This window comes from Macaca thibetana, chromosome 1 (assembly GCF_024542745.1).
Source record: "Macaca thibetana thibetana isolate TM-01 chromosome 1, ASM2454274v1, whole genome shotgun sequence".
NCBI classification, from domain to species: domain Eukaryota; kingdom Metazoa; phylum Chordata; class Mammalia; order Primates; family Cercopithecidae; genus Macaca; species Macaca thibetana.
Window position 1 is genome coordinate 97306908 of NC_065578.1, and position 12903 is coordinate 97319810.

At 34.8% G+C, this 12903-nt stretch overlaps 1 protein-coding gene across 3 annotated transcripts in view; it reads right to left on the reverse strand.

Annotated features, from left to right (window-relative positions):
* The window catches only part of DPYD (dihydropyrimidine dehydrogenase), an 861482-nt gene that overhangs the window by 816597 nt on the left and 31982 nt on the right, over positions 1-12903 (reverse strand). The gene's annotated exons all lie outside the window — the stretch shown is intronic.

Genomic DNA, 12903 nt, shown 5'->3' on the forward strand with positions numbered 1-12903 from the left:
CAAAGTGCTGGGATTACAGGCATGAGCCACCTTGTCTGGTGGCATTTTTAGAAATCAAACTTTATCTAGGATTTCCTCCTACAGGCCCCTAAAGAAAGGGTGAGCTAGGAAAGAAAACTTAGGAATCACACACACACACACACACACACAAAGATTATATGTAAATCAGAAGAATCACCCCAAATTTGCAAGATCGTGCTTAATAAAATCAAGTGAGAAATCCTATATTTGGTTTTAAAAAAAAAAGTTCAGTATGGGAAAATCCTAATACAATGAAAATTTACATGGAAAAAGTGAGAAGATATACTTTTCTTAGGAAAAAATCTAATAATGTTATCATTGATATAATGATATCATTATATCAATGTATATCATTATACATTGATAAAAAGCTAAAATATATGTTTAAAATGTTGCATGGATCTCAAATAGCTTACATTAATAGACTAATACTGGGCAAAATATGAATGAAGTAATGTCTATTATATTTTCTAATTAGACAGAAGCAATTCTTGACCAGAAAAAAAATTCTTCACGAAAAACAAATAAATATCAACAATAACAATGAACAACATACTGTTGTTTCACCAGAGAGGAGAAACCATGGTAGCAGCAAATGCTTCTGTTTAACCAAATTAACATTATTACCTACCATCTTTCAATAATGGTTACGTGTTGAAAAGTTAGATGCAACAGCTGAAGAAAAGCCTGGAGAAAAGATCTGGGAGAGACACAGTGTATTTCAGTAGGTGAAGAGCTTTCACACGGAAGAGAGATTTAATTTGTTTTGTATTAATACAGAACCAACGCTGTGAAAATTAATGGAGGAAGATTTGGATTCAGATATACATTAAAAAGTGACAGCTGAGATTGCATTAGAAATCATTCTAGCTGACATTACTGCAGTCATTTTAAATGATGTTCGTTTCAAAAGTCGTCTTCTTCCATGAAGTTACCCCTAAATAATCTAGATCCATTTTCTGTTCCAGATCACTGAAACATCTCTACCACAGTATTCCAATCTAAACAGTAACTGCTGCTTTAAGAATTTTTCTTCCCTTCTGAACTGTGCATGTTTTGAGCTGAGGGATTCCTGACTTTTTAAAAATCTTTCAGTTTATGATATACAGCACCAGGTAGGTAGCATATGCTTATTCCTGTAAAATAGTGATTCAAAAATCATGAATCTAATTTTTAATTCCTAGTAGTCTTATAACTTTGAGTAAACCATTGATCTTTTTGATCTTTGATTTCCTCACATGCAAAATACAGCAACACCTGAATCGGAAGTAAAGAATAAATGAAAAGCATGATACAACATGTTTTCTAAACTACCAACACCCTAAAAATTGAAGTGTAGTGAAAATGGAATCCAGCGGCTATGTGCAACAGTAATCCTCTGTCCATGATTTGTTCATGTAGGGGATAGGTAAGAATTTGACAGGGGACCTAAGAATGCAATTCCTACTAGATTTGACCAAATCCAAGATCACCTTCCAAATCTAGATTCCATGATTCTTTAAAAATTATTGGATCATGTTCATCATTTTCACATATAAAAATGAACTCTTATTGAGATCCACAGAGAACTATCAAAAAGACCAAAATAAATGGACAGATAAAATAATTATACTATTAATACCAGACACAAGCTAAAAATGTTATTTTCCCCCTCTACTATTGAAATTCCACAATCAACATATCGAGAGTAATCATTTTCTAGGTGATATCTTAGCCGATTTTATAAGAGTATCACATGCTAATATGAAGAATTTAAAAATCATAAATGACTTTCTAAAATAAATGTTATACTTAGTATTCGTAGACAAGAATAAAATCAGAAAAAGTCACTTCATTTCATTCGGCATTTGATTTAAAGTGGTAATAACAATCCTCTGTGTTTTAAGTTTTTAGAGTTTAAAAGTTCAAAAGCTTTCACATCCATTATGTAATTTAACTTACAAACAGCTACTACTATCTCAATACTTAGGATGAGCAAATAAATTGAGGGTGGTTAAGTAACCTGCTTAAGATCTCACAGTTTATATGCAAAAAGAATTGAATTGGAATTCTGTTCATCTGAGTATGGGACTTATATTGAACCAGATCCAAAGATGAGGCCTATATTTAAAAGTCACTTTTTGAGATATAAGGTAGGAAACATTTTTAACCACATGTTTAAATAATATCAATTTGTACCTGAGTAGCTCAATGAAAAATTAATTTCAAACCCTGTTTTGAGCAAGCCAGTAAATATGACCATTAAGAAGTCACCTCTGGAATGTTAGAGTAAGGACCTCTGCAGACTGACACCCATAAAAATAAATATAACTGCAAAAATAGTAAAAATAAAAACCCTTTAAAGTCTCTGGAAATTTGCCTTAAGGCAAACAGGAAATGAAGAAATAATAATACATGAAAACCAACTAAAACTGGTAAGAGGAGTGAAGGTCTATGGCATCTGAAGTATAACCCACACCATTTCAGTCCAGTGTGACAGTCATTCTACCTCAGATGGGTATAGCTCAAAACACAGAGCTCGCTCCACCCCAGCCACCAGTTGAGGGCTACGGTATCTCCCAGGCAGGGGTAAGATGCCAGCATTTCTCATTTTCTCTCTCCCCCATTCTACACAGAGACAAAACTGCAACTGAGTGCAGCTGAGACGAAAGTGCAGCTGACAGGTCCAGAGTTCTGTTACTCCATCCAGCCTCCACTCAAAGAGCTAAGGTTTTACCTCAGGAATATCAAGCCAAAAACACCAGGGCCCTGATTATCCTTGTCTCACCTCACTTACTGGATAGAGTTTGCACACGAGGCACAGCAAGCTGAGAGAACTAGAGGCTATTGCCTATACCTAGCACCTTGCTCATAAAAGCAGAAATATAACTCTGAGAGAAGTGGACCATTGTCACTACCCTCAGCTCTGGAGCAGTGGCCCAGAGAATTTTTCCCAGAACACTCAAGTCATAAGAACAGAAAGGTCCCCCCAAAGGAACTGACTTTATTTGAACCTGTATGCAGAGAAGTTCAAACCTAAGAGTACTCTTACACACAATAAAAACCTTCATGTCAAACAATTAAGAAGAGGGAGGTAGCTTCCTGAAAACAATAAACTAAACCATAAGGCAGAGAGTTCATAAGGGAAAACCAGGGAAGGAAATATAAGATGAGTTCTCCCGGAGTTACAAAAAACCTCAAGGACTCACTTCAAAAACTACCACTGAAAAAGGGCCCAAATTTAACTGAATCACACTGTGGAACAATTCATATTCCACAGCAAAAGTAATAAAGAAATCAACCAGAAGCCATTGGAACTAAGATCTGGGTGTGACATTAATACAGGCAGACAACTTAAGAGAGAGATCACAGAAAAAGGCAAAGAGACACCCGATAAAACCATGGACACCCAAGAATGACTACACATATCCAAGGCTGCACCCTGTGAGAATGATATCAGTGTTTCATACTAGAGGAAAACGTACATCCCTAAATAGCATATCCAGGCCAGGCATAGTGGGTCATGCCTGTAATGCCAGCACTTTGAGAGGATGAGGCAAGTGGATGGCTTGAGGAGTTCAAGACCAGCCTGGGCAACACGGTGAATCCCCATGTCTACAAAAAATACAAAAATTACCCAGGCATGGTGGCATATTGCCTGTGGTCTCAGCTACTCAGAAGGCTGAATCAGGAGGATCACCTGAGCCTGGGAGGTCAAAGATGCAGTGAGCTGTGACCATACCACTTTACTCCAGCCTGGGTAGCAAAGTGAGACTCTGCACAAAAAAAAAAAAAAAAAAAAAAAAAAAAAAAAAAAGGATATCCAGTCGCCAATAACAAGTCACCCTCCTCTAGAAGGGAGTTAATGTCCAGCAAGAATAGCTACATTATGTAAGATGTTCTGTCTTCAACTTATAAAAGTATGAGTCATGCAGAGAAACAGAATTGTGTTATCCATATAGACACACAAAAAAAGCAGACAACAGTAACACCCATTAATAGGGCCCACGTGTCAAATTTAACACTTTGATACGGTTTAGCTGTGTCTCCACCCAAATCTCATCTTGAATTGTAGTTCCCATAATCCCCATGTGGTCATGGGAGGGACCCGGTGGGAGGTGATTGAATCATGGGGCCGGTTACCCCCAAACTGCTGTTCTCATGGTACTGAGTGAGTTCTCACTATATGTGATGGTTTTATAAGCGGCTTTTCCGTCTTTGGTAAGCACTCCTTCCTGCTGTCATGTGAAGAAGGACGTGTTTGCTTCCCCTTCTGCCATGATTGTAAGTTTCCTGAGGCCTCCCCAGACATGCAGAACTGTGAGGCAGTTAAACTACTTTGCTTTATAAACTACGCAGTCACAGGCAGTTCTTTATAGCAGCATGATAACTAATGCACACTTCAAACCAGCCATTACAAGGAAAGTATGTTGACAATGTCTTAGAGAGTACAGAATATCCATACAGAGATATAAATTATTTAAATCATTTTAACAAAAACAACAAGCAGGCATTCTGGACTTGAAAAATACAATAGCTAATATGAAACATTCACTAGAGTTCAATAGTAGATTTGAACTAGCAGAAGAAAGAATCAGCAAACTTAAAGACAGATCAAGAAAGAATCTTGAAGACAATCTGAAGATCAAAGAGAAAAAGAATAAAGAAAAATTAACAGAGCCTCAATGATATGTGATACACCACTGAGCAAACCAAAATACTGTAATGGGACTGCCTGAAGAAGAAAAGACAAAGGAGGAGAAAACACAGAAGTTATACCAGCTTAAAATTTGCCCAATTTAATTTTTTTATAAAGCAGAAGAAAATATTAAACTATACCTTCAGGAAGCTCAATGAATGTGAAGTATGCTAAATGTAAAGAGATCCACACTAAGAACATTAGTAAAAGTGCTGAAAGTCAATGCCAAAAAGAAAATCTTGAGTATAGCAAAAGAAAAAATAATTCATCATGTACAAAAGAATTTCAATAAGTTTAACAGTGAATTTCTCATTATCAACCACAGAGACCAGGAAGTGGGATAAGACATATACAGTACTAAAAGATAAAAAATGTAAACCACGACTCCTATACCCAACAAAACTATCTTTCAAAAAATAAAGGTAAAATAAAGCCATTCCCAGAAAAACAAACAATGCGATAATTTGCTATTAGCAGATGCGACTTATAAGAATTACTAAAGGAAGTTCTTGGCCAGGCATGATGGCTCATGCCTGTAATCCCAACACTTTGGGAGTCCAAGGCAGATGGATCACTGAGGTCAGGAGTTCAAGACCAGCCTGGCCAACATGGTGAAACCCCGACTCTACTACAAATACAAAAATTAGCCAGGCATGGTGGCAGGTGCCTGTAATCCCAGCTACTTAGGAGGCTGAGGCAGGAGAATCACTTGAACTCCAGAGGTGGAGGTAACAATGAGCCGAGACTGCACCACTGCACTGCAGCCTAGGCAACAAGAGTGAAACTCCATCTATAAATAAATAAATAAATAAATAAATAAATAGTGAAAAAAATAAAATTAAAGGAAGTTCTTCAGGCAGAAAGTAACCATAACTTCCTATTCACATGAAAAAAACAAAGGTCAACAGTAAAGTACAGGTAATTATGAAATTATAATAGACAGTATAAATGTATACTGTCAGACTAGATAAAAAGCAAGATGCAACTATGTGCTGTCTTTAGGAGACACACTTTAAATTCAATGACACAAATATGTTGAAAGTAAAAGATGGAAAATGACATATCATGCAAATAGCAGCAGCATGAAAGCTACAGTACCCATACTAACATCACAACAACAAAGTTTTAAAGAAACAAAAAAATTTACTAGAAATAAAGAGGAACATTTTATCACAATAAAGGCTCAATCTACCAGGAAAATATAACAATTATAAACATATATGTGCCTAACAACAAGGCCCAAAATACAAACAAGTTTGAAGGGAAACAAACCTTTAAACAATACTAATTAAAGACTTCAATACTCTACATTAAATAATGGATAGAACAACTAGGCAGGAGACCAAAAAGCAAACAGAAGACTTGAACAACAACTATAAATCAACAAGACCTAACAGACATCCACATAACACTTTAAAAGAGCAAAATACACATTCTTCTCAACTCTATATGGAATCTTCTCCAGGATATACTGTATGCTAAATGAAAACAATGTCTCCACTAACTTAAAAATATTAAATCATACAAAATAGTTCTCCCTCTTCATTGGAATGGAATTAGATATCAAGAACAGAAAGAAATTTGGGAAATTCAAAAACAATATGATGAATATTATAAACATTATGCTAAGTAAAAGATGTTAGCTACAAAATATGACATATTGTATGATACCATTTATATAAAATGCCCAGAATAAGCAAATCTATAGAGATAAAAAGTCTATTAGTGATTGTTCAGGCTGGCAGATTAGGGAGAAATGAGACAGCTACTATAAAAAGGATATGATTTCTTCTTGGAGTGAAGAAACCTATTATGGTTATATTGGCATAACTCTGAATACACCAAAAAATACTTTGAATTCTATATTTTACATTGGTGAATTATTGATTTGTGAACTTCATATATCAATAAAGCTGTTACCAAAAATAAAATCCTATTAAAATTCTACATTCAGTCGATTTAGCCACATACTTTATCCACTCTAATAAACAGCACTAAAACTTCCTTTATTAGCTCAATATAAATGTAACAAGATTATTTTTAGTAACTCCTAAATATTACAGAAATCATATTTCTTCAGTCTCTCAAGTTAGATATCTGTGTCTTTTTGAAGAAAAATATACAATAAAGCTGTAATTTTAAATGGTATATTCCTTATGATGAAATAATACTAAAACAACCTATTTTACAAAGCCAATATTAGAAGATTCAAGTAATCTCATGCTTATAGAAAAAAGTGAAAACATTTTCTTATTCCAGAATATAATGTTTGCTTATCTATTCAGCTTTCAACCATTGCTAACTTCATCTATTAATTCAAATTGAGAAATACAAAGATACATTTTTTTAAAGTAGTTATTGTAACATTTAAAGCAAGCCAACCAGGTAACATGCAAGAAAGATGGCTGCATTTATTTTAGTTTTCATTTCCATAATCCATATTGTGATAAATGATCATGTTTATCTATGTCAGCATAGTAATATAACTTTTGAGAATAAACATTCTGAATGTAATTTATTGGCTACTTATCACAGCTACTTTTCTTTCACATAGCATAAGTAGAAAGCATAACATAACATGAAATATTGGGTTAACCTTTTGCAAAAAGGCAGTGAGTTGAATTCAATGGATCTTGGGTAAAAATAAATTGGATTGTGGAAAACGGTTACCAAAGATTTGGCTTAATAATATCCCAAATGAAATGTGATATAAAATAAAAATACAAGACATGAGTGGTTCAGAGCTGTTAAAAATAATTTTCCAAAGCAAGACTTTCAAAAACTAAAAGTCAATATCATCAATAACTAAGCAGCTGGCAGATAATACAGGAGAGTTCTAAATTGCATTTTTCCTAAGAAATGGCCAAAGCCAGATTCCAACAGGTCACAGGGTCCCCTCTCTGGATAAATTGAGCACTTTAAGCAGCCCATTAACCCTTTCAGATACAGGGTATATTACTTATACAGGGAGATTTTTCTCTCATCAAAGAATGTGACCTTTGACTTTACCAAACATTTTCAGTAACACAATAAAGAAATACTGGTTATTCTAAAGGCAGAAAAACAAAATCAGAAAAAAATTTAACTGTACTAATTTTACTTAGTTTAAGAAATGATAGAATATTATCCAGGGCCAAGTATAAATTAAATCAAGTGAGAGTTATATACTGTCACTGTTTGGTCTGTTAACACTATTCTATGAAGCAGTGGAATGCTGAAACATACAAACTAGAATTACACATCTAAAGAGAGTTTTTCTGTATTACCACTGAGGGCAAAAAAGAGAAGCCTGTATTGATTACAATCACAGGCCTTCATGTCACAAATAAAATCACCAAATCTTAGGCCTAAAACATTGGAGCTTCGGTATTATTCAAGAGTTTGAATTCCAATTGCAAGAAGCCACTTGACCAACATGTCTTCTTTCTTAACATGTGGTTTTGTTTTACATCACAATAGTAATTATCCAAACATAGTATACCATTAAGCTTCCTTTATCCTTAGCATTTGAAGTTATAAACAAATTTTTCCTATTCAATACTGGTAATTACTTACTATAATTCTGAGCTATTAAAACGATACGCATGTTGCTGACATTTTGTACTTACATGCTTAAGATGATAAATTAAGTTTTGTCTTATTTAAATTATGCTTAAATTTTTCTTTAATGGCTTATTCTGAGTTCTCTATAAGTTATTTCCTACTTTCCAGTGCATCAAGTAAACAATAATAATAAACATGTTTTTCCCATTTCTTTCATAATTGGGCATAAATACTTTGATTTCAATATAACATTGTACTGTGCCGCCAATTTTTTATCAATAAATATTCTCAGCTAACAGAAAAACAGAAATATCTATCGATTAATGTTTTTGATGAGTATTCATTGCCTTATCCAGATAACAATCTAACAAAGGCTGGTCAGTGGAGAACTAAATGTTTCAGTTTATTTGCTTAACAGTCTCTTGTGTAAAAGCCCCAGTCTCAGCCAATTATCCAACCCTTCTCCATGTCTCTCATTAGTCATAGTACTGTAGAGTGATTTAATTAATATCTTAGAAATTCACAGAGGTACCTTTGGTTCTTGAATAAGCTCAGAACTGATATGGCCCATCTCCTGCTAGGTAGAGAACAGAAGAGAGAGAATGTGGCTTTATTTTGCATCCTAGGTTCACATTTGAGATACAATTAACCTTAGAGTCTACAAATTTTAGAAATGCATAGTAATCAGTCCTGGTCAAAGACTTACATTTACCTAATAATTTTTTTAATGTACTTCCATTCTTCACCTAGACACAGTTTCTAAGCCCCTAGGTTGTTCTACTTTTCCAAGTAACTTATCTTACTTTTTTTCCCATTTTACTAGCTCTGTACAAAGGCTAATTTTCCCTTTATGCACAGTGGGTAACTCCCTGCCGTTTATTAAAAATGTATGAAGAAAAGAATCTCTGATAGTCCCAAATCTTACAACTTTCATTTTGTTAAGCATTCACTAAGCAATATGCATAGTGTTTGAGATTAAATTTGGGTTTCTATCTTAGCACTACTATTCTTGTTGGTTATTTAAACTCTCAAGCTCTCTACTCCTTCAACTGTAAAATGGTGATTAGTAATATAGGGTTGTTTTGATGACTGAATAAGATAATGTAAAAGATGTTTAGAGTGGTGCAGGCAGTAAGTGCTTACCACATGTTAGCTATGTATGAAATAGAACTAGGTTTTAGCCACTATTAACCCAATGTATATTCATATTCCTATATTGTCCATTCTGAATGTATACATGGGAATCATTTTTAAAAGTAGAGGAATATAAAAAAAGGATGAAGACAATAGGAGAGAAAGTATCTATAAATAAGGTAGTACAAAAAATAGAGATGCATCTCAGAGGAAACCAAATCACCAACTGAGTCATGGGTCTCGGAACTTATCATTGCCCTAAGCCCTGCAATTTCAAAGGCAGACTGCCTGAAAATACAATATGCTTTTCACAAATTAATATGGCAGTGTGGAAGGGTCATGAAATTCAAAAACAGATTTTAATATCCATTGCATATATACAGCAATGTAGGTATCATTCTATAATCCATAGAACTGTATATAACTCATGGGTCTTTGGTCCCAACATGTTTAGGTAAATTTACATTACATTTCCTTCCCAGGAAGGGCATGTCAGATGAAAAATGATGAATTTGTAAAACATCAAAAAATGTTATCAACTGAAAACAAATGAATCCCTTCAGAATGCTCATCATATTGCCTGCAATATTTGATTCACTTCTACTGAGCATATAGTAAACACAAATAGTTTACACATTTGAAAATATCATGTGTATTATGTCACTCTCACACTCAACAAGGTAAGGTCGGCCAGACAGAGGAAGCTCTTTGTCTGTCTTTGCAAGGCCCATTGTGTGACTATCCTTCACTTCTAAAATACACACCACACAACAGGTGCCTAAATGATCTCTAAATGAAAAAAAAAAAAAACGTCTTTTCATTGTCTTTCCAAAAAAATTGACAACTCAAACATAAGAATAACAACATCTAATATTAACTTCACAATTCTTAATACAGAATAGAGCATGTCAAAGGTAGTAAGTAATTCTGTAGATGATTTAGTCTGTTCAGGCTTTTATAATGGAATACCATAAGTTGGGTGGCTTAAACAACAGATCTTTATTTCTCACAGTTTGAGGCTGGAAAGTCTAAGGTCAAGATGCCTGACAATTTGGTTCCAGGTAAGAATCCTTTTCCCTTTTCTGACTCACTGACAGCCACCTGTTTTGCAGTGTGATCATGTTGCAGAGACAGACAGCGAGAATGAGAGAAAGCTCTCTGTAGTCTCTTCTTATAAGCAGCACTAATCCCATTATGAGGGTCCCACCCTCATGACCTCATCTACCCCTAGTTACCTTCTAAAGACTCCATCTTCAAATACCACACATTGGAAGTTAAGTCTTCAACATATGAATTTTGAGGGAACATAAACAGTTCATAACAGACAAGGAAAGGATTCTACCACCTGAGGAAGTATGCAAATACTATTGGGCATCAACTTAAAGACACCTTTAGCCTAAGAGTTCAAATGGTATCAAGTTGACTGTATCATTTTATTTTATCAAGAAGAAACGTCAGAATAACCAAAGGAGATATTTTAAACTATTGCTTAATTTAAGAAAAGAAAAACAATATTACCAAATAATTTAACACTAGCTATTAATTATATATCTTTAGTCTTTAAGCAATTTAAATAGCAAAACATTAATAACATATATACTTTATATATATACAGTTTGCATATTTTTATTATAGGATTTGAGAAATACAGTGTCAAATGAAAACACTTATAAGGAGATATCAAAAATATATAAAATGTGGTAATGCATATTGTATTTTTTTTTCATTATACCTTAAGTTCTAGGGTACATGTGCACAACGTGTAGGTTACATATGTATACATGTGCCATGTTGGTGTGCTGCACCCATTAACTCATCATTTACATTAGTTATATCTCCTAATGCTATCCATCCCCTCTCCTCCCACAATAGGACCCAGTGTGTGATAATCCCCTTCCTGTGTCCAAGTGATCTCATTGTTCAATTCCCACCTATGAGTGAGAACATGCAGTATTTGGTTTTCTGTTCTTGCAATAGTTTGCTGAGAATGATGGTTTCCAGCTGCATCCATGTCCCTACAAAGGATATGAACTCATCCTTTTTTATGGCTGCATAGTATTCCATGGTGTATATGTGCCACATTTTCTTAATCCAGTCTGTCACTGATGGACATGTGGGTTGATTCCAAGTCTTTGCTATTGTGAATAGTGCCGCCACAAACATACGTGTGCATGTGTCTTTATAGCAGCATGACTTATAATCCTCTGGGTATATCTCCAGTAATGGGATGGCTGGGTCAAATGGTGTTTCTAGTTCTAGATCCTTGAGGAATTGCCACACTGTCTTCCACAATGGTTGAACTAGCTTACAGTCCCACCAACAGTGTAACAGTGTTCCTATTTCTCCACATCCTCTCCAGCACCTGTTGTTTCCTGATTTTTTAATAATGGCCATTCTAACTGGTGTGAGATGGTATCTCATTGTGGTTTTGATTTGCATTTATCTGATGGCGAGTGATGATGAGCATTTTTTCATGTGTCTGTTGGCTGTATGAATGTCTTCTTTTGACAAGTGTCTGTTCATATCCTTTGCCCACTTTTTGATGGGGTTGTTTTTTTCTTGTAAATTTGTTTGAGTTCCTTGTAGGTTCTGGATATTAGCCCTTTGTCAGATGAGTAGATTGCAAAAATTTTCTCCCATTCTGTAGGCTGCCTGTTCACTCTGATGGTAGTTTCCTTTGGTGTGCAGAAGCTCTTTAATTAGATCCCATTTGTCTATTTTAGCTTTTGTTGCCATTGCTTTTGCTGTTTTAGTCATGAAGTCCTTGCCCATGCCTATGCCCTGAATGGTATTACCTAGGTTTTCTTCTAGGGTTTTTATGGTTTTAGGTCTAACATTTAAGTCTCTAATCCATCTTGAATTAATTTTTGTATTAGATGTAAGGAAGGGATCCAGTTTCAGCTTTCTACATATGGCTAGACAGTTTTCCCAGCACTATTTATTAAATAGGGAATCCTTTCCCCATTTCTTGTTTTTGTCAGGTTTCTCAAAGATCAGATGGTTTTAGATGTGTGGTATTATTTCTGAGGGCTCTGTTCTGTTCCATTGGTCTGTATTTCTGCGTTGGTACCAGTACCATCCTGTTTTGGTTACTGTAGCCTTGTAGTACAGTTTGAAGTCAGTTAGTGTAATGCCTTCAGCTTTGTTCTTTTGACTTAGGATTGACTTGGCTATGTGGGCTCTTTTTTGGTTCCATATGAACTTTAAAGTAGTTTTTTTCCAATTCTGATTCTTCCTATCCATGAGCATGGTATGTTCTTCCATTTGTTTGTGTCCTCTTTTATTTCACTGAGCAGTGGTTTGTAGTTCTCCCTGAAGAGGTTCTTTATATCCCTTGTAAGTTGGATTCCTAGGTATTTTATTCTCTTTGAAGCTATTGTGAATGGAAGTTCCTTCATGATTTGGCTCTCTGTTTGTCTGTTACTGGTGTATAAGAATGTTTGTGATTTTTGCACATTGATTTTGTATCCTGAGACTTTGCTGAAGTTGCTTATCAGCTTAAGGAGATTTTGGGCTGAGACAATGGG